The 21,307-nt window shown below is 40.8% G+C and overlaps 1 long non-coding RNA gene across 1 annotated transcript in view; it reads right to left on the reverse strand.

Moving 5' to 3' along the window:
* Positions 1–21,297, reverse strand: part of LOC105738491 — a 38,651-nt gene extending 17,354 nt beyond the window's left edge. The window contains exons 1-2 of the long non-coding RNA XR_001114305.1: positions 21,145–21,297; positions 4,158–4,255 (exon numbers count right to left, since the gene is read on the reverse strand). This is a non-coding gene — a long non-coding RNA (uncharacterized LOC105738491). The remainder of the gene's footprint in view (positions 1–4,157; positions 4,256–21,144) is intronic.
* Between the last annotated feature and the right edge of the window lie 10 nt (positions 21,298–21,307).

The following is a 21,307-nucleotide window of genomic DNA, read 5'->3' on the forward strand; positions in this document are numbered from 1 at the left end:
AGGACTGCACCAATTTACATGCCAGGAACAGTGTTTAAAAGTAACATATCCATTCCGTGGCCAGTACTGGATATTGCTGAGCTTTTCATTTTTGTCACTACAGACATACCTCATTTTATTCTACTTTGCTTTATTTCACCTTGCAGATACTGTATTTTTTTTTTTTTTTTTTTTTTTTACAAATTGAAGGTTTGTGGCAACCCTACATTAAACAAGTCTATATTGGTGTCATTTTCCAACAGCATGTGCTTATGTCATATCTCTGTGTCAGCGTTTTTTTGCAATCACGCATTTTTAAATTAAGTATGTAGATTGCTCTTTTAGACAAAATGCTATTGCACATTTAACACGCTACAGTATAGTATAAACATACTTTTATATGCACTGGGAAACCTCAAAATGTGTGTGACTCACTTTATCATGATGGTCTGGAACTGAGTCTGCAGTATCTCCAAGGTATGCCTGTATAAGAAGTGTTATCTAATTTGAATATTCATTTATTTAATTATTGGGAAAGTTAAGCAATTTCTCTGAGTTTAATGGCCAAAGAGAAGTGTTTTTAATCTGCCAGTCTATATGATTTCATGTGGCAGACCTGATAGGTCATTGGCAACAGCTCCAAACCTAATTAAAACTTAGTGAGGTTCATCAGGTAGAGTACTGGCCAGAGCCTTGAGGTCTGCCTTGAGTTCTAGTAATTGAGAGGAGCAGCCACATCTGCTTTTGGTTTTACGTAGCTGGCACTGAAGCTGAACAGTAGCAGCAGCTCATTGGACTCCATTATGTTTCCTTGTAGCCAAACAATTCGTGAAGTAGGCCCAGAAATTTAGGGGAAACTAAGTCAAGGGCCCCATTGAACCAATGGGATTGCTTTATGCAGTGGAGTTGGCCGTACAGTTTACCTCCAAAAGGATAGCTGCCATTTTTTCATGTAGGACCAAAAAGCTGCTTGGGCCAGGCAAGCTATGCTATTTCTCTTTGACTAGCGAGGCTTATTAGATTCTTTTCATCTTGTTAGCCATCAAGTCCAAGTTGACCCATCCCAAAATGGGGATGTCAAGCCAAAGAGTCAGAAGACCTACGTTAAGTCAAATTAAGTTTCAACAAAAGCTTAGCAGGTTAATAGCTCCTTCTTTTGTTAACATATAAAGATGTACGTGGTGGCTGGGTTAGGCAGCTGTTGCGATTGTTAGTATTGAGCTGTTGCCTCTCTGAGTACTCAGGCAGCCATTAAGTCTTTGAAACTTCTCCTCTTGGAGGCCTATATTACTTAATACTGGACCACCAGGGAGTGAGTTCAGTCTGTGCAGTATTCCTTGAGAGTGAGATGGAATAAGATATAGACCAAGAAGTGCAGGCATAAAATCCATGAATTCTATTATACATATATTGAATATGTTCAAAGAGCCCTGGTGACATTATTTTTGAGGGGTCCAGCTCCTCGTCAAAAACTTGGGGGCTGGGATAGGACAGAAAAGAGTTGGTGCTTTCTCTAGTTTAACCTCTTGCTATTTCAGTAAGTGATTAAAGCTTTGTTCGACCTGCCAGCTCAGCTCTCCCTGGCCCCTAACAATTTCAGTTTTCCTTCCCCACTCCAAGCCCTATCCAAACCCTGTCAGTTGAATTAAAGTGCCTTTTTTCCTGTAGGAACACAGACCAAGAAGTTTAACATGTGCATCAGGTGCTACAGCACAGATCCCAAAAGATCAGGTTATCCCCCAGTTGGGAGTTCCAGATGGCAGAGGAAGCTAGTCTACAATGACAGTAGGAGCAATGGTGGTGGGGAATACAGTTCATCTGCTCATAATTGTTACATCCACGCAATTGTCATTAGTATGCCTGAGTGTTTATGCTTGCACAAAAATGTTATTGCCTATTTCATTGTGTGAAGTGGCCTACAAAGTGTTCTCTTGTGTTTTTACGTTTCTCAATGGTGGTGGGGAAGAAATTTGATTGTCAGCATTTTTTTCCATTGACCACTGTCTCCAGGTTCAGTGCCTGAGCACTGCTGTTACTTCTTCCCCCATCTATCTCCAACATCCAATGAGTGTCCAGCTTCCAAGACCCCTTACTTTGGTGCTGATCATCATCTCAAAATACATAATCCTGAATGTTGAAATCCTGAAGTATCAAAATCCTTAAGGTCTAAAGTCCCTAACATCTAAAATTTCAATGGATTAAAATCTTTGAAATCCCATGAGACAAATTCTGGGGAAGGGATTAATGTGTTTTCGGTTGTATGCAGTATACTTGCATCACGACAGGCAGAACTATTACCTTGTTATTGTCTTTATTAGGAAATTACGGTTTAAGGAGATTCATATGGGTGCCAAATTGACAAGAAGTGGACTTATGGACATAGTTTTAGGTGTCAACTTGTCTGGATTAAGGAATACCTAGAAACCTAGTAAGGCATTATTTTCAGTGTATCTGTGAGAGTCTTTCTAGGGGAGATGTGTATGTGAGTCTCAGTGGACTAAGTGGGAAAGATCTGTCCTTAGTGTTGGCAGGAGCCATCCAATCAGCTGGGGCCTATAGAGAACAGAGAAGGCCAATTAGTCCCTCTCAGAGCTGGGACAAATTTTCCACTGCTGCCTCGGACATCAGAAATTTGACACCACGGAGTACATTATCACAACATTAACCATGTGTAAGCATTTTGCATGTATGTAAAAATGTAGAAACTTCCTCAGTAAAGGAAGAGATGTCCTCTTTGTACGTCTGCGTTTGTCAAAGATAAAATTTCTGAAAATCTTGGCTCTTTGGGCTAATGTGTATTTGGTGGTGAACCACTGAAGGTTTTTGTTTTTGTTTTTGTTTAAGACAGAGTCTTGTTCTGTTGCCCAGGCTGGAGTGCAGTGGCACCATCTCAGCTCACTGCAACCTCCGCCTCCTGGGTTCAAGCGATTCTCCTGCCTCAGCCTCTCAAGAAGCTGGGACTACAAGCGCCCACCACCACGCCTAGCTAATTTTTGTATTTTTGTAGAGATAGGGTTTCACCATGTTGGCCAGGCTGGTCTTGAACTCCTGACCTCAGGTGATCCGCCCATGTTGGCCTCCCAAAGTGCTGGAATTGCAGACGTGAGCCACCATGCCCAGCCAAGTTTTTTTTTTTTTTTTTTTTTTTGTTTCCTTTTGAGATGGAGTCTTGCCCTGTTGCCCCAGCTTGAGTGCAGTGGCATGATCTCGGCTCACCGTAATCACCTACTGGATTCAAGCAATTCTCCTGCCTCAGCCTCCTGAGTAGCTGGGATCATAGGTGCCTACCACCACACCCGACTAATTTTTGTATTTTTGGTAGAGACAGGGTTTCACCATGTTGGTCAGGCTGGTCTCGAACTCCTGACCTGAAGTGATCTGCCCGCCTTGGCCTCCCAAAGTGCTGGGATTACAGGCATGAGCCACCGCACCCGGCCCCCATTGAAGTTTTTGATTGATCTGGTCAGAAGACTTATGTTGTCTATCACTGTATTTCAGATGACTGCAGTTACAAAGCTGGGTGTATGCTTTTATATATTTAGCTTTTTCACCCATTTCTTTATGAATACAGTTCATCTGCTCATAATTGTTACATCCACGCAATTGTCATTAGTATGCCTGAGTGTTTATGCTTGCAAAAAATATGTTATTGCCTATTTCATTGTGTGACGTGGCCTACACAGTGTTCTCTTGTGTTTTTATGTTTCTCAAATAAATCCCCTTTTAAAAATGTAAATAAATGCATTTTAAATAATTTTTAAGATTTTTTTCCCTACATTTTCAAGATTTTGAAATTTTGGGATTGCAATTTTCTGGATTTTTAGACTTCAGGGATTTTGATCTTTCAGTATTTCAATATTTGAGATTATGGCATTCAGAATTGTTTTTCAGGATTATGATCCAAACTTCCTTTCTGTCCATGCTCACGCCACTGTGTTCTGCCCTGCAGTCTTCCAGCCTTGGCCGCCCTGGCACCCAGAGCCCTGTCCTCATTATAAGCCAGGTTGGACTGTTGACAGGAACCAGGTGTTTGGCTTTATACTGTTAGGCAAGGCGTTTCCTTCACTCACTTTTAAGTGGCCACCTATGCTCAATTCAACCAAATTAACTTCTGTCTTCAGGTCACTCAAAGCTCTATTTAAATAGCGAAGCCTTCATTGCTGACAACATTAATTTACCTTTGAGGACTCTCCACCTCAGCAGTCACAGCCATACCGCCTGTTAGCTAGGATCATGGGACTTGCTGCTCTGTTATAACATTTCTTCTTCTTTCTGCCTGGAAGAGAGCAACAATGAAGTTATTATTTGGGTGACTTATTTCAGTCCTGCTTCTAGCAGCTCAGCATATAAACGGGAAGAAGTAGGGTCTCCTGCCTTTTGGGCAATAGTATTCATTACTGGATCTTGGGAGTCTTATTTTCTTGTACTGGCCTGCAGAGCCTTGTCTTTCCTAATCCAGAAATACATGTCTATCAGCATCCTTTCTTTCTCAACAAAATGGCTAAGTCTGCTATTTGAGTTTACCCTATTTACCATCTGATAAGTTAGTCTGTTACAGTTTCCTAGATGCTGGTAAAGACATGAGAAATTACACAAATAATACAGAGAGTTCTGTGTACTCTCACCCAGCTTCCCCCAAAGATAGCATTTTAAGTAACCATATTATTAAAACCTTGAAGTTGACATTGGTACAATACTATTACTAAACTATTGATAGACCTTGTTTGGAGTTTACCAGTATTTGCATGCACTGTTGTTTTTTTCCCTTATTTTTTCACTTTTAACCTACCTTATATTTAAAATGGGTTTCTCATTAACAGCACATACCTTGGTCTTGCTTTTTAAATTTTAATTAATGCATAGTATTTGTACATATTTATATAGGGCACATGTGATATTGTTACATGCATAGAATGTGCGATAATCACTTTAGAGTATTTGGGATATCCATCACCTTGAATGTTTATTTCTATATATTAGGAACATTCCAAGTCCTCTTTTCTAGTTATTTTGAAATATACATTGTTGTTAACTATTAACTATAGTCACCCAACTTTGTATCAAACATTAGAACTTACTCTATCTAACTGTATGTTTGTACCCATTAACCAACCTCTCTTCATAGCCACTCCTACCCATATGCCCTTCCCATCCTCTGATAGCTATCATTCTACTCACTACCTCCATGAGATCAACTTTCTTAGCTCCCACATATGAGTGAGAACATGCAGTATTTGTCTTTCTCTGCCTGGCTTATTTAACTTAATGTCCTCCAGATCCACCCATGTTGCTGTAAATGACATGATTTCACTCTCTCTTGTGACTGAATAGTACTCCATTGTGTATGTAGACCACATTTCCTTTGTTCATCTGTTGATGGACACTTAGGTTGATTCCTTATCTTTGCTGTCAATAGAGCTGTCAGAAACATGGGAGTGCATGTATCCTTCTGGTATACTGATTTCCTTTGGATAAATGCCCAGTAGAAGAATTGCTAGGTGGTATGGTAGTTCTATTTTTAGTTTTTTTCTCTGTTGTTTTCCATAGTGGCTGAACTAATTTACATTTCCACCAACAGTTTGAGTTCCCTTTTCTGTACATCCTCACTAGCATCTGTAATTTTTTTTTGCTTTTTAATAACACTTATTCTAATGTAAAGTGAGACGTCATTATGATTTATTATTATTGCATCAGTCAACCTTTAATGTCCAAACGAGGCATGGATACAGAGCACAGGAGATGTGGCAGGGTCTCAGGCCTTGCTCCAGAAATGAGGGAGAGACGAACACAAACCAGACACTTTCAACTGGCCACACAGTCTGGGAGGGCAGGGAGAAACACAGATTTGGACATTCATAAAAAAAAAAAAAACAAAAAAACCTGAAATCAAGCACTCCCATTTTGTGCCCATTAAAGGGTTTGACACAGGAAACTCAGTCACCACCCTGGAGACTGGAGGGGAGGTTCCCCCTCCACTGCCAACATCAAAAAGCAAGCTTGGCACACACTAAGGGCTTAGGGAGGGGCATTTTGCCTCCCCACCAGCCCCAAGAATGGACTTGAAAATAAAATAAGCTGGATCCCCTACCCCCAACATTGTCAACCCTACACATGACAGTTTTGAAGACCAGCCAAATGGTCTTCAAAGACCAGAGGAATGAGAAAACGGAGGGCTAAGCAGGGAGCAGACAGGAGAAGAATATAATGAAAAAAAAAAAAAATTCAAGCTAATCCTACCCCCAACACCCTCTTATCATGATCTCTGGCAGGAAGAACAAAAGAAGGTAATCCACAAAGACACAGCCCTTACTTAGAATTTCTGACAAAGACAGCAAGACAAGTCTGCTCCCCACTCCCACACACCACACACACTACATATATATATTATATATAGTATATTATATAATCTATATTATAAATAATCTAGATAGTATATAATTACATATATATGATAATCTATATTATATCTAATATATACATAATTAGATATAATATAGATTATAACTATATTATAGATTATAATATAGATTATATAATATAGATTATAACAGATTATAATATAGATTATATTATATAGCTTATATAAAATATATTGCATATTATATAAAAAATATAACATATATATATATTTTTTGAGACAGAGTCTCACTCTGTTGCCCAGGCTGGAGTGCAGTGGTGTGACCTCAGCCCACTGCAACCTCCACCTCCCGGGGTTCACGCAATTCTCCTGCCTCAGCCTCCTGAGTAGCTGAGATTACAGGCACCGCGCCACCATGCCCAGCTAATTATTTGTGTAATTTTAGTAGAGATGGGGTTTCACCATGTTGGTCAGGCTGGTCTCAAACTCCTGACCTCGTGATCCGCCCGCCTTGGCTTCCCAAAATGCTGGGATTACAGGCGTGAGCCACCGTGCCCAGCCCATGCTACTTATTTATTGTTTTATCCCATTGTGGTCTGCGAAGATATTGATATGATTTCTATTTTAAAAATTTGTTGAGACTTGTTTTGTGGCTTAACATATGGTCTGTGCTGGAAAATGCTTCATGTGCTGATGAGGAGAAAGTGTATTCTATAGCTGTAGGATGAAATGTGCTGTTTAGGTCCATTAGGTCTAAAGTGCAGTGTAAATGTTTGTTAATTTTCCATCTAGTTAGTCTAATTCTGAAAGTGGTATGTTGAAGTCCCAAACTCTATGTTACAGTCCATCTCTCCCTTTAGATCTAATATTTGCTTTATATATCTGGGTGCTCTAATGTTGGGTACATATATATTTATAATCGTTATATCCTCTTGCTCTACTAATCCACTTATCATTATATAGTGACCTTCTTTGTCTTTTTTAACAGTTTTTGACTTAAAGTCTGTTTTATCTAACATTAGTATAGCTACCCCTGCTTTCTTTTGATTACCATTTGATTGGAATCTCTTTTTCCATGTCTTTAATTTGTCTGTATACGTTCTTACAAGTGAGACGAGTTTCTGTTAGGCAGCTTATGGGTGGGCCATGTTTTTTTTTTAATCCATTCGGCCAGCCTGTAACTTTCAAGTGGAAAGTTTAATCTGTTTACATTCAAGGTTATTATTGATATGTAAGAGCTAATTCCTGTCGTTTTATTACTTGATAGCTACTTGTTTTATATATCCTTTGTTCCTCCCTTTCTCTCTTATTTATTATTGTGATTTGGTGGTTTTCTGTAGTGGTAATGTTTGCGTCCTTTCTCCTCATTTGTGTCTTTGCTCTACCAGTGGGGTTTGTAATTTTGTGTTTTTGTGGTGGTGTGTATCATTGTTTTCCTTCCAGGCCTCTCTTAAACATTTCTTGTAGGGCTCACCTAGTGTGATGAATTCCCTCAACTGTTGCTTGTCTGGGAAAGACTACTTCTCCTTCATTTATGACGGATAACTTTGCTGGGTGTAGCGTCCTTGGCTGGCGGTTTTTTCTCTCAGCTCATTGTCTATACCATCCCATTCTTTCCTGGCCTGTAGGGTTTCCATTGAGAATTCTGCTTAGTCAGTTGGGGGATCCCTTGTAAGTGACTAGACACTATTCTCTTGCTGTTTTTGGAATTCTCTGTCTTTGAAATTTGACGACCATGTGTCGTGAAGACCTCTTTGAATCGCATCTGTTTGGGGATCTCTGAACTTCTTGTATTGGATCTTTAAATCTCTTACTAGACCTGGGAAATTTTCAGCTACTGTTTCATGAAATGGATTTTCTACCCCTTTTCTCTTTGCATTCTGGAACACCAAAAATTTGAATATTGGTCATTTTATGGTGTCCCATATGTCATGTAGGCTTTGTTCATTCTTTTTTCTTTATTTTTGTCTGACTGGGTTATTTCAAAAGACCTGTCTGCAAGTTCTGCAATTTTTTGTTCCGCTTGATCTATTTTTGAAGCTTTTAAGTGTATATTGTATTTCATTCAGTGAATTCATCAGTTCCAAAATTTGGTGTTTTTTTCATGATTGTTATGTCTTTGGTAAATTTCTCATTATTTTTTGTATTTGTTGTGTGCTCTTCTGTCTCGCCGAGCTTCTTTAATATCATTATTTTGAATTCTTTTTCTGGGACTTCATAAATTTCTTTTTCATTGGAATCTGTTGCTGGAGAATTATTGTGTGCCCTTGAAGGTGTTATATTTCCCTGCTTTTTCATGTTTGTTGTGTCCTTACATTTTTCTGGGCACATCTGGTCTAACAGTCACTTCTTCCAATTTTTTTGGATTTGCTTTCATAGTGGAGGACTTTTTCCTGAAGATGTATATGTGGTGTTGGTTGGGTAGGACACTGTGGCTTTGATTCTGGGTGTGTGCAGTAGTGTAGTCTCTGTATGTTTTCTTTAGGTATAAATAGTGTCAATAGTGTACGTGATTTTCTTAGTGGCTTAGAGTCCATTTAGTGGAGGCTGTGGTGAAGTTTGGCTGTGGACAGGGACATAGGTGGGCCAGTCCTCAGTTCTCGGTGATGGCAGGAGTGGGCTGAGCATGCCTGTCCTTTGGCCCCTGGGTGGGATATGCTGTCACTGGTATATTAGCAGGTTCAGATGGGCAGATTCTTGGCCCTCCAGCTGGCTTGCTTGGGTGCTTGGTAGTGACAGTGGTGGGCTGAGCAGGTAGGCAGTTTGTCAGGCCCCTGGATAGTCAGCATGGCATAAGCCAAGGCAGTAGCACTGGTGGGACAGTTCTCTGGTTCCCAAGTGGTCCATGCTAGCATTGGCAGTGGCTGTGACAGGCTGGGAGGGCCAGTCCCTAGGCTCACAGGGTGGCATATACAGGTGGGTGACATCTGTGATGGTAGTGGCAGGTTGGGTGGGCCTGACCTTAGGATCCTGGGAGGAGTGCTCAGGTGTCAATGGCGGTGGGCTGAGCTAGGCAATCCGCAGGGCCCCTGAGAGTGTGCTTGGGGACTAGGGGGTACAGAGCCAGTCTAGGCAAACCTGTCCCCAGGCTGCCTGGTGGCACATGGAGGTGCTGGCTCTCAAAATGGTACCTTGCTGTAGCTGCTTAAAACTCAGGGTGTGCAAGACTCAGCCTTAGCTCCCTTTCTGGAGCAATACCATCACATGGTCTTCAAGCAGCTCCCTGTGTTAGTCTCAGGGCCCACAAGGATTGCGGAGGCTCTCCTGTGGTTAGGATTGTAGGAGTCTGCAATAAAAATGTGGACTGCTGGGGTGTCTGTCCCTTACCCTTTCCCTTCATTGGAAAGTCTCTACAGGCTCCCAGCCAATCCCAGCTGAGCAGGCTGCCTCACTTCCCTCTCCTTCCTTGTTTTAGGTGTTTCCTGTTCACTTCTCTGTTGAATTTTAGTGTTCTCTCCTAGATGATCTATTCGAACTGTGATTATCTATTCACTATTTTGGTTCTTTACGGAGAAGTTGAGTACCAGATGCCTCTAGTCAGCCATCTTGAAGACCGATGGGTCTTGTTTTTTTATTCAATCTGATGTCTTTTAACTGGAAATTAGTTTACATTTTAATGTAATTATGGATGTGGTTGAATGTAATCTCACTATTTTGCTATTTTCGACTTGTCCCATTTTCTTTTTTCTCACTTTCTTTTGGATTGAGTATTTTCTTGATTTTATCTCCATTATTGGCTTATTAGTTATAGCTCTTTATTTAAAAAAAGGTTTGAGTGGCTTCTCCAGGTTTTAAAATATGTTCAACTTATACAAACTTCAAATGGCATACCACTTTATGTATAGTTAGAACCTTACAACAATATACTTCCAATTTCTCTTGCATCATTTATGCTGTTGTCATACATCTTAATTTTATGTGTGTAATACACCCCTGAATACAGTGGTAATATTTTTGCTTTGGACTAAATTCTTTAACAAAAAATATCTTTTATATTTATCGTCATTTTTGAATAATTTCTGGTGTGGGTTGCTTTAAAAATATGTCCCCAAATTCTTCAATACTCCTACCTTGGGAACAGCCTAATTCCCGTTCCCTTGAGTGTGGGCTGTAGTAATTTACTAAATGAATAGAATGTGGTAGAAATGTGTCATTCCAAGGCTAGGTCATAAAAGACATTGCATCTTCCATTTTCTCTCAGATCTCTGGCACTGGGGGGAAGCCAGATGACATGTCATGAAGATACTGAAATACCCCTATGGAGAATCCCACTTGGTGAAGAAGTTAGGCCTCCTCCAAAGAGTCATATGAATTGAATGAGCTTGGAAGTGGATCCTCCACCCCAGGCAAGCCTTCCTATAATCAAACACCCAGCCAACCACATAATTGTAACCACATGAGCGACACTGTAACACCCAGCCAAACTGATGGTGAATTTCTAACCCATAGACTTGAGAAAATGTTGTTTGAAGTCACTTAAGTTTGGGGATAACTTGTTATAAAGCACTAGTCATTTCTTTGTATGTATCCAAGTTTCTATCTGCCATCACACTTCTGCCTAGAGAACTTACTTTATATCATAGGTCTGCTGACAGTGAATCCTTTCAGCTTTTGTCTAAAAAGTTTTTATTTCATCTTTTATTTTTCAAAGATTTATTCACAGAGTACAAAATTGGGGGTTGATTTATTTCTTTAAATATGTCACTCTGTTGTTTTGATGAGTACTCTGCTATAATTCTTATCTTTGTCCTGCTGAGTGTGTTTCCTTTTTCCTCTGGCTGCTTTAATTGGTTTTGGTATTTATCCTGTTTGGGGTTTTCTAAACTGGTTAGATCTGTGGTTTGATGTTTTGTTATTATTTCTGAAAAATTCCTTGCCATTATCTCCTAAAATATTCTTTCCTGTTTTCTCTTCTCCTTCTGAGGCTTTTATTATGTTAGACTGCTTGTTATTATTCCATAGCTCCTGGGCACTGTTTTTATTGTTTGTTTTTGTTTGTTTTGGAAGCAGAGTTTCACTCTTGTCACCCAGGCTGGAGCACAATGGCGGGATCTCAGCTCACTGCAACCTCCTCCTCCTGGGTTCAAGCAATTCTCCTGCCTCAGCCTCCCGAGTAGCTGGGATTCCCCGCACCTGCCACCACGCCCAGCTGATTTTTGTATTTTTAGTAGAGCTGGGTTTTGCCATATTGGCCAGGCTGGTCTCAAACTCCTGACCTCAAGTGATCTGCCCGTCTTGCTCCTGCAAAGTGCTGGGATTACAGGTGTGAGCCACCACACTGGGCTTTTTTTTTTTTTTTTTGTAATTTTTTTCTCAGTGTTTCAGAATGACTTTTTAAATGTATCTTCCAATACATTGAATCTTTCCTCAGCTATCTCCATTCTACTAATGAACCTGTTGAAGGGATTTTCATCTCTGATATCATGCTTTTTATTTCTAGCATTTCCATTTATATTTTTATAGTTTTCATCTCTGCTAAAACACCCTGCGTCAATGTGTTGTCCACCTATTTCACTATATCCTTCAATATAGTATATTAATGTTAGTCCTTAACTGATAATTCAAATTTTATCTGAGTCACCTCTGAGTCTTGTTCTATTAATTGCATTATCTCTTGACAAGGTGTTTTTTTTTTTTTTCCCTTGAGTCTTATAATATTGAATTTCATTTATCGTGTGTAGAAAAAAACAGAAACTGAGGTAAACAGTATTTATGTCTGGTTATAAATACATGCCTGTTAGGCTGGTATGGGAGGTTGAGTCAGCATTGTAAGAAACTGAGTTTATGTTTTCTTACTGTTATCTGCAGCACATCACAGATTTCAAATTCCTCTAGCAGTGAGCTGTTCCTGTGTGCTTAAAGGACAGGATGCCAGAGGGTATTTTCCTCAATGTTCCAGCTTCCTCTCCAATTCCAGCTGTCTCCGTATGCCTTTGCTCCCAAGACGTTCTCTCTCCATGCTCTTGCCCCTCCCTCAGAGGTAGACTGCATTTTCTTGTTAGTCTGTGCTAGGCTCATGGTAGAGACAATAAGGAATCTTTGTTGTCTTAGCTCAGCCTCAGTCTTAGGGAGGCTTTGCACACCTGGCCTCAGAATTGTGTCCTTAGCATTCCTATCCCTGCTCCTCATGTATTTATGACTGGTCTTCAGCAGGAATTTCCTACTCCTCTCCCAGTAGTATCAGTGGAGGATGCTAGGCGCCAAACTATTTTATGTCTCTCTCCTCTAAATTAAGATTTGTGCTTCTACTTTTTCTCCTTAAATGAAAGATCTTTGCCTTTGTCCTTCCTTCTGAGGCAGAGACGTTTTGCCTCTATTCCTCCCACAAAAGCATTTTCTGCCCTGAGAAAATGTTTGTTAACCCTCCATCAGTGGCTTAAGGCTTCTGTTTTTGGCAGAAAATGAACCAGGGAAACAGGTGGGTTTTTGTGCCTATCCCCACCTCAGGGGCAGCTATACTATATATCTTTGCTTTACAGGGGGGATCGCAGCAGCCTCCTGCTATGTATGCCCCCACCCTTCTTGAGCACCCAATGGAATGCCATGAAAAAAGCTTATGAGTGAAGATGTGACTGGACTGCTACAATCTTATGGTAAAACTTGAAAGGTGAAGAGTTGCTTCTTCTAGTTAAGCAAAGAAATTCTTGATGGAATCTATTCCTGATAAAGATGCTGTCAACCCTATTGACATAACAACAAATAATTTAGAATAATACTTAAATGTAGTCAATAAAGCAGTGGTGGGGTTTGAAGACTGACTCCTGTTTTGAAAAAGTTCTTCCATGGGTAGAATCCTATCAAACAGCATCAGATACTTCTGTGAAAGGATGAATCAATTGATGCAGCAAACTTCATTGTTGTCTTAAGAAACTGCACAGCCACTCCAACCTTCAGCAGCCACCACCCTGATCAGTCAACAGCTATCAACATTGAGGCAACATCTTCCATGAGCAAAAAGATTATGGCTCACTGCAGGTTCAGATAACTGTTAGCACCTTGCAGCAATAAGTTACTTGTAAGTTACAGTATGTACTTTTTTTGATATGCTATTTTACACTTAATAGACTATAGTATAGTGTAAGCATCACCTTTTATTTTTTGAGACAGGATTTTGCTCTAGTGCCCGGGCTGGAGTGCAGTGGCACCATCTCGGCTCACTGCAGTCTCTACCTCCTGGGTTAAAGCTATCCTCCTGCCTTAGCCTCCTGAGTAGCTGAAATTACAGGTGTGCACCACCACGCCCAGCTAATTTGTGTATGTGTGTGTGTGTGTGGTTTTTTTTTTTTTGAGATGGAGTCTTGCTCTGTCGCTTCGGCTGGAGTGCAATGGCACAACCTTGGCTCACTGCAACCTCTGCCTCCCGGGTTCAAGAAATTCTCCTGTCTCAGCCTCCTGAGTAGTTGGGATTACAGGCGCACACTGCCACACCTGGTTTTTTTTTTTTTTTTTTTTTGTATTTTAGTAGAGACAGGGTTTCACCATGTTGCCCAGGCTGGTCTCAAACTCCTGAGCTCAACTGATCCACCCACCTCAGCCTCCCAAAGTGCTGGGATTACAGGCATAAACTACTATACCCGGCCAGCATAACTTTTATTTGCACTGAGAAACCAAAAAATTTGTGAGACTCACTTTATTATGATAATTGCTTTATTGTGTTGGTCTGGAACTGAACATGCAGTATCTCTGAGAAATGTCTATATATCTGTGACCAATAGAGTCTACTCTGCACCTTTTTTTGTTGTATTTTGACAATTATTCTATATCCATAAATACAAATTTACTTCAGTTAAAAAGCACAGGCTGGGCACGGTGGCTCACGCCTGTAATCCCAACAATTTAGGAGGCCGGGGCAGGCAGATCACCTGAGGTCAGGAGTTAGAGACCAGCCTGGCCAACATGGTGAAACCCATCTCTACTAAAAATACAAAAATTAGTCAGGCGTGGAGGTGCATGCCTGTAATCCCTGCTATTTGGGAAGCTGAGGCAGGAGAATTGCTTGAACCCAGGAGGCAGAGGTTGCAGTGAACTGAGATTGCGCCACTGCACTCCAGCCTGGGTGACAGAGCAAGACTCCGACTCAAAAAAAAAAAAAGCACAGCATTCCATTATACATAAAATACATATTATATTTATTATACTAATTTTATTAATACATAACATATGCCATACTTTACTAGTAAGTAACATTCGGTTGTTTGCAATCTTTTGCTATGTAGCATTATGCCACAATGTAATAATCCTGTACATAGTTGTTTATGTCTATTGTCAGTAGTATATCTGGAGTATAAGTTCCTAGAGTTAGAGTTTCTGAATGTGTGTGTGTATTTTTTAATTTTCACAGATATTGTCAGATTGCTCCTTTTTTTTTTGAGATGGAATTTTGCTCTTGTTGCTGCCCAGGCTGTAGTGCAATGGTGCGATCTTGGCTCACTGCAACCTCTGCCTCCCGGGTTCAAGCAATTCTCCTGCCTCAGTCTCCCAAGTAGCTGGGATTACAGGCACGTGCCCCCACGCCTGGCTAATTTTGTATTTTTTAGTAGAGATGGGGTTTCACCACGTTGGTCAGACTGGTCTCAAATTCCTGACCTCAAGTGATCCACCTGGCTCGGTCTCCCAAAGTGCTGGGATTACAGGCGTGAGCCACCACACCCCGCCCAGATTGCTCTCTTAAAAGGTTATACTAACTTACACTTTAAAACAAAGAGAGCATCTGTTTCTGCATATCCTTATCAACACAATCACTTATTAAAATTTTAATAACCAATATGATACAAACATTGGTAGCTGCACATACAACACTGGAGATATGAGAACAGTCCCCCTTGAGTAATCTTCAGAGTACTACTGATCAGTGCATGTGTGAGAAAACGAACCACGGCCAGAGGGAAAAAAGCACCTGAAGTATCATAACAGTAGCCAGGGCCCACACAGGGCCAGAGAGTGTTTGTTCTCACACCCAGACTATAAAACCTCAAAATGTGTAGGGCACTAGGTGTGGTACAGAGAAGTCTTGCCTTGGTAATGTGGAATCATTAGCCCTAGACTAAAAAAGCTCAGGTCCCACTTGACAAATCTTGTAAGCAAGATCCAAATGGGTCAAACTATGTCTATGTACTTAACAGCATCCTAGAATAAATCTCAAGAATACTTATGGAAATACAAAAATAGCACCCAACAAAGTAAAACAATATCTGGTAGCAATAACTACCAGGTATGCTGACAAACACGATACCAGGTATGCTGGATAACACGACCCATAGAGAGGAGAAAGATCAGGTGAACCCAAACCAGAACTGACACAGATGTTAGAATTAGCAGAAAGCATTAAAACAGAATAACTGTATTCCGTATGTTCAAAAAGTTACCTAGATTTGGAAGATAGAAAAAAAGACCCAAATGGAACTAGAGATGAAAAGTACATCATGGAAGACGAAAAAATAGCGTGTGGGGTTAACAGCAGATAAGGTACAAGAGAACGAACTAGTGAACTTGAAGAAACAGACACTACCCAAAACAAAACATTGAGAAAAAGGCAGCACTGGGTTTTTTGTTTGTTTTTTTGCTGCCCTTTGCTCATGCTTTTGCTATTTTATACTTTTGGACATTCATACTTGCTATTACATCTGACTAGGATCACATGATTTGCCCCCTCACTTTCCTCAGGTCTTGGCCCAAAAGTCTTGTCAGAGATGCCCATCTTGACCTCTTATCCTGCTTTATTTTTATTTTTCCTCAGCACCACCTGATAGATGTACTTATTTATTGTCTGTCTCCCCCAAGATTCCTTGGACAGTCATGGGGTAGGGATTTTTGTTTTACTGTTGTAACCCCAGTGCCTGGTCTGTAGCAGATGCTTAAAATATGTATTCAAAGAATAAACTGAGTGAATGTGATTATGAAAGAATACAATTATATTTCTGGTATGGGTACTGTATAGATGACTGATGACACTGGAGGATGGAATATGAGATGCCTACAGAACACCCAAGTGGAAATAATGGACACTCATTCAAGCAACAAATATTTACTGAGCACCTAACATGCTAGTCACTTTGAGTATATGACTGGGGACAAAACCCAAAAAACAAACTGGAACCCTACCTTCAAGGAGCTTACTTTCTAGAAAAGGAGACAATAAGAGTAATAAGTAAGTGAAATGTATAATAGATTAGAAAGTAATCATGCTATGGGGGAAAAGAGGGGAATCAAGAGTCAGGAGAAATGTAGAGTGAGTTGCAATTTTAAATAAGGTGGGTAAGGTAGACTCATGAGAAGTCACATGGATCTGATGCTCAGAGGACAGGTTTATCTGTTAAACTGGCAATAATCTGCCCCAAAGTTTTTGGGATCAAATCAGATATGTAAAAGGTCTGGCAATTAAAAATTTTTAAACTACTTCCCCACCCTACACTGCTGTGAGGCTTCAGTTAGTCTGAAACACACAAGTTTAAAGATAAGCAGAATAAATTTGTGTGTATTCCTTTTTCAGTAAGAAGAAAAAAGTTTCCCTTCTTTGTTGTTTTGTTGTAACTAATGACTTCTGAGTTATTATCCACAAAATTATGGGATATGTAGAATAGGTAGAAGATCCTATTAGGTCAATAAAAAATGCATTTGGATAGGGCAGGGGGAGGAGTGCAAGGTGTTTATGTTTTACATAAAGTGGTACAATGTTAGCTCGAAGTAGACTGTGAAAAAATAAAGATGTATATGAACAGTCCTTATGGCAACCATATTATTAATTCAAAGAGGTATAGCTAAGTAAATACCAATAGGTTAACTTAAAATAAAATTCGTAACAATAGGAAGGAGGTAGAGTAACAAGAAAGGAAATTTTGAAAGTACTTCAAACTGAAAGATAATAAAAATACAACATACCAAAATTTGTAGGATGTAGCCAAAGCAGTGCTACAGGGAAAGTTACAGCTTTAAATATTTATTTTAGAAACTAACAAAGACGGCTGGGCGCGTTGGCTCACGCCTGTAATCCCAGCACTTTGGGAGGCCGAGGTGGGTGGATCACCTGAAGTCAGGAGTTTGAGACCAACCTGGCTAGCATGGTGAAACCCCGTCTCTACTAAAAATGCAAAAATTAGCCGGGTGCGGTGGCATGCACCTGTAGTCCCAGCTACTCGGGAGGCTGAGGCAGGAGAATCGCTTGAACCTGGGAGGCAGAGGCTGCAGTGAGCCAAGATCGTGCCACTTCACTCCAGCCAGAGCGACTCTGTCTCCAAAAAGAAACTAACAAAGACTAAAATCAGTGACCTAGGTTCTATTAGAAGAAGCTAAAGAAAGAAGAGCAAAGTAAATCCAAATTTAGTAGAAGCCAATGAAATGAGAAAAAGAGAAACTAAGAAAATATTCCAACAAATTTGATTAATGAAATGGACAAATTCCGTGAACAAGTGGGTCTGGTACTATTTACAACTTAGGGTAAACTAATTTCAAATTCTACTTCTGGGGCCTTAAAAAAAAGAACCCACAGCAGCAACAAAAACTCAGAAAATGTTATTTAAAAAGAAAAAGAATATTGTCTACAAAAATTATAAAGTGCCTAGGGATAAACTTAACAAAGATATAAGCTCTTTATGGTGAGAAAGATAAAACTTTATTGAGAGATTTTTTAAAACTTAAATAGTTATATCCTTGAACAGGAAATGAGCTTGGTATTGTAAAGATAATAATTCTTCCCAAATTGATCTATAATCTCAATGCAATTATAACCAAAATTCCAAAAGGGTAACTAAATGTTACAGAGGATGCTATTATGGAATAACAAAGGGCCAAGTATAGTTGAAACACTCCTAAAGAACAAGATGTCAAAGATTGCTCTCAAAACTTTGATCATCTTGATTGTGGTTATGGTTTCACAGGTGTATGAATGTCAAATTGTACACTTTATATGCATGTTATTGTATGTCATTTAGACCTAGGTAAAGCTGTTTTAAAAACACAAAAACAAAAACAAAACCCAGCAAAACAAGCCTGGGCAATATAGTGAGACCTTGTTGCTACTAAAAATAAAAAATTAGCTGGGTGTGGTGGCACAAGCCATGGGCCCAGCTACTTGGGAGGCTGAGGCAGGGGGACTGCTTGAGGCCAGGAAGTTGAAGCTGCAGTGAGCAGTGATCATGCCACTACATTCTATCCTGGGCGACAGAGCAATACCCAGTCTCAAAAAATATATTAAGCCGGGCGTGGTGGCTCATGCCTGTAATCCCAACACTTTGGGAGGCCAGGGCAGGCAGATTGCTTGAGTTCAGGACTTTGAGACTAGTCTGGGCAACATGGCAAAACCCTGGCTCTACAAAAAAAATTTTAAAAATTAGCTGGGTGTAGTGATGTACACCTGTAGTCTCAGCTACTCAGGAGGCTGAGGTGGGAGGATTGCTTGCCCCTGAGAGGTCAGGTGCAGTGAGCTGTAATCATATCACTGCTCTCCAGCCGGGGCAACAGAGCAAGCCCCGTCTCAAAAAAAAAAAAAAAAAAAAAAAAAAAAAAAAAAAAAAAAAGTTATTTAGCAATATAGCAATATACATACAGATGGAGAAGTTAAAAAGCAAATGAATGATTAACTCAACATTTAAAACAGTAATTACCGGGAGTGAGGGAAAGGGAAGGGCATGTGCCAGTGGGGAAGGGGCACATAGGGAGCTTGTCATGTTCTAGTACAGGTAGTACTCTACTTCTGAAACAGAATGCTGTATGTCTTACTATCATTCTTTTAACTACATGTGTATTTTATACAACCTTTTGCATATATGATAAATTTCACGATTTTGAAAAAAGCGTTTGTAAAGAGGAACACAAAAGAACCAACCATTAGCTAAACTATACTCATTATTTTGGGGCACTCAGAACATTTCAAACAGCACCTGATGGCTACAATTAAGATCTTTCCTGCTGATTTAAAAATGGCAAAACTCTTTCTCTGTTTGAGACAGACGGGTTTTCAATTTGTTTTTTTCTGGAGACAGGGTCTCACACTGTCACCCAGGCTGGAAGTGCAGTGGTGTAATCTTGGCCTCTGCCTCCAGGGTTCAAATGATCCTCCCACCTCAGCCTCCCCGGGACTACAGGTGCAAGGCACCACCTCTGGCTAATTTTTGTATTTTCTGTAGAGATGGGGTTTCACCATGTTGGCCAGGCTGGTATTGGAACTCCTGGGCTCAGGTGATCTGTGCACCTCATATTCCCAAAAGTGCTGGGATTAAAGGCGTGAGCCACCACACCTGGCCAGTTACCAATTTCAAACAAGAAAAGTAAAAACCAAACAGAAAAGCTATTGCTTACTACCCTAACTTGGTCCATTTCTGTGCTTGTTAATAACTAATTAACTTGTCCTCTCACAACCACCTTGAGGTGCAGGGGTACAGGGTAATTAGTACTGAGATAGTACCTAGCACTAAAATAGAATTATCTTCCTTGCACACTTTTTCTACAGAGGATAGTTTTTCTCTTCAAAGTACTGGTAATAGTCTTATTTTCTTCCTTACTGTCTTTATCAAACTATTAAAATAGTAAATACGACCAGATGCGGTGGCTCACACCTATAAACCAAGCACTTTGGGAGGCCCAGACAGGAGGATCGCTTGAGCTCAGTGGGGCCCGGCTGCAGTGAGCCGTGATGGCACCACTGCACTCCCGCCTAGGCGGCCGAGACCCTGTCTCAAAAAAAAAAATAAAATAAAATAGTAAATATACTGCAGTTGTCTCCACCTCACTTCACCTGACAACACTATTTTGCTGTAATGGCCTTAGTGACCACCGCCCATAGTAAGCAGGGAACTCAGCCTTCCAACACTAATTTAAGAGTCCAACAATTTTAGGTTTCAGTTGGAAAGGACAGCTGTGCTTCAGGCTTGGTTCTTGCCAACTACTCAGCTATTTTGGATGAGCTGCACATTTTGTCTGTAACTCCCTCCCTAAGTTTTTAATCAAGAGATCTTCCAGGAATGTACTGCCTGCTTCACCTTCCACAGCAGCTGTGCAAAACATGCAAAACATACACTTCGATTTGTGTGTGTTTTGTATGTTAGCATTAGCTACTTCCCTCAGCCCGCACTCCTCTTCAGTCGTTTGTTTTGAGTAACAACCTACTGTGAAGCTTCTTTTTTTTTTTTTTTTTTTTTTTTTTTTGAGACGGAGGAGTCTCGCTCTGTCGCCCAGGCTGGAGTGCAGTGGCGCAATCTCGGCTCACTGCAAGCTCCGCCTCCCGGGTTCACGCCATTCTCCTGCCTCAGCCTCTCCGAGTAGCTGGGACTACAGGCGCCCGCCACCACGCCCGGCTAATTTTTTTGTATTTTTAGTAGAGACGGGGTTTCACCGTGGTCTCGATCTCCTGACCTCGTGATCCGCCCGCCTCGGCCTCCCAAAGTGCTGGGATTACAAGCGTGAGCCACCGCGCCCGGCCTGTGAAGCTTCTTAAACACTAGTTTTATTTAAATCTTGTATTATCCTTTACCTTTTTTTTTTTTTTTTTTTTTTGAGACGGAGTCTCGCTGTGTTGCCCAGGCTGCAGTGTAGTGGTGCGATCTCTGGCTCACTACAGCCTCCACCTCCCGGGCTCAAGTGAATCTTCCTCCTCAGCCTCCCGAGTAGCCGGGACCACAGGGTCAGGCCAACAAGTCTGGCCTATTTTTGTATTTTTGGTAGAGACGAGGTCTTGCTATGTTGCCCAGGATGGTCTGGAACTCTTATTATAATCTGTCTTAATCTCATAGAGACGCCCCCGTGGTCACTGACTGGAGGAAGGAAATACACATTTTAAAGGCCTTAAATTTCCTATAGAAGAGTCTAGAGCGTACCGCGCTTTTCCGAACATAGTAGTAAGACCACCGCCACGCTCCTGAGAAAACAAGGTCACGCCCCTCTGCGGGCCGCTTGATCGGGTCTTTAATTAATCCCGCCGCCGCCTTCCCGCCTACCCCCGGGCGCGCACTTCCGGTCGCGAGGGCGCTCGGGAGCGCG

Source organism: Nomascus leucogenys, chromosome 1a, assembly GCF_006542625.1.
Source record: "Nomascus leucogenys isolate Asia chromosome 1a, Asia_NLE_v1, whole genome shotgun sequence".
Lineage (NCBI taxonomy): Eukaryota > Metazoa > Chordata > Mammalia > Primates > Hylobatidae > Nomascus > Nomascus leucogenys.